Consider the following 1,325-nt stretch of genomic DNA (forward strand, 5'->3'; position numbering starts at 1 on the left):
CGAGCAGGGAGCCCAAAGCGGGACTCAATTCCGGGACTCCAGGATCACGACCCGAGCCAAAGGCAGTCACTCAACCAACTAAGCCACCCAGGCACCCAAATAAATAAAATCTTAAAAAAAAAAAAAAAAAAGAATGTAAGGTTCCCCCTTTCCGAACTACACAGGGAGGGTTCCATGTGGTGGTGGTCTGTATTCCTGTCATAACTTAAAGGAAAACTTTCATAATGTCAAGAGCCCATGATGTCCTGCAAATGAAGGAGGAGGATGTCCTCAAATTCCTTGCAGCAGGATCTCATGTAGGTGGCACCAACCTTGACTTCCAAACAGAACAGTGCATCTACAAAAGGAAATGTGATGGCATCTATATCATAAATCTGAAAAGAACCTGGGAGAAGCTTCTGCTGGCAGCTTGTACCATTGTTGCCATTGAAAACCTGGCTCCTGTCAATGTCATATCATCCAGGGATACTGGAGCCACTTCTCTTGCTGGCTGCTTCGTTCCTGTAGACTTCACTAACCAGATCCAGGCAGCCTCTGAGAGCTGAGACTTCTGGTGGTTTCTGATCCCAGGGCTGCCCACCAGCCTGTCACAGAGGCATTGTATGTTAACCTGCCTACCATTGCTCCGTGTAACACAGACTCTCCTCTGTGCTATTTGGACATTGCCATCCCTTGCAACAACAAGGGAGTTCATTCAGTGGTCTGATGTGGTGGATGCTAGCTGGGGAAGTTTTGTGCATGCGTGGCACCATTTCCCATGAACACCCATGGGAGGTCATGCCTGATCTCTACTTCTACAGAGATCCTGAAGAGATTGAAAAAGAAGGGCAGGCTGCTGCTGGAAAGGCTGTGACCCAGGAAGGATTTCAGGGTGAATGGACTGCTCCAGCTCCTGAGTTCACTGCTACTCAGTCTGAAGCCACAGAATGGTGTGAAGGCATGCAGGTGCCCTCTGTGCCCATTCAGCAGTTCCCTGCTGAAGACTGGAGCGCCCAGCCGGCCACTGAAGACTGCTCTGCAGCTCTCACTGCTCAGGCCACTGAAGGGGTAGGAACAACCACTGAGTGGTCTTAAGCTGCTCTTCCACAAAGGCAAGCAAAATGGAAATAAGGCTGATGGAAAATAAACAGTTTCTAAAAGTTAAAAAAAAAAAAAAAGAATGTAAGGTCCCCTATAGTTCCTTTAAGAACTTAAAGACCCATAAGATTCCTTTTCAGCCTCTTATCCCACTGTCTTCCTTCACTCAGGTTTAGCTCTGGCCCGAACCCACCCATTTCTATGATATGCTGGCTTGAAACTTTTCCTGATTGTCACCAGATAGAAGA

General features: G+C 47.7%; 1 pseudogene; it reads left to right on the forward strand.

The window, feature by feature from the left end:
* Window positions 1–224: 224 nt before the first annotated feature.
* On the forward strand, window positions 225–1,074 carry LOC118014724 (annotated as a pseudogene).
* The last annotated feature ends 251 nt before the right edge of the window (window positions 1,075–1,325 follow it).

This window comes from Mirounga leonina, unplaced genomic scaffold, assembly GCF_011800145.1.
Source record: "Mirounga leonina isolate KUSES-001 unplaced genomic scaffold, KU_Mleo_1.0 Mir_165, whole genome shotgun sequence".
Lineage (NCBI taxonomy): Eukaryota > Metazoa > Chordata > Mammalia > Carnivora > Phocidae > Mirounga > Mirounga leonina.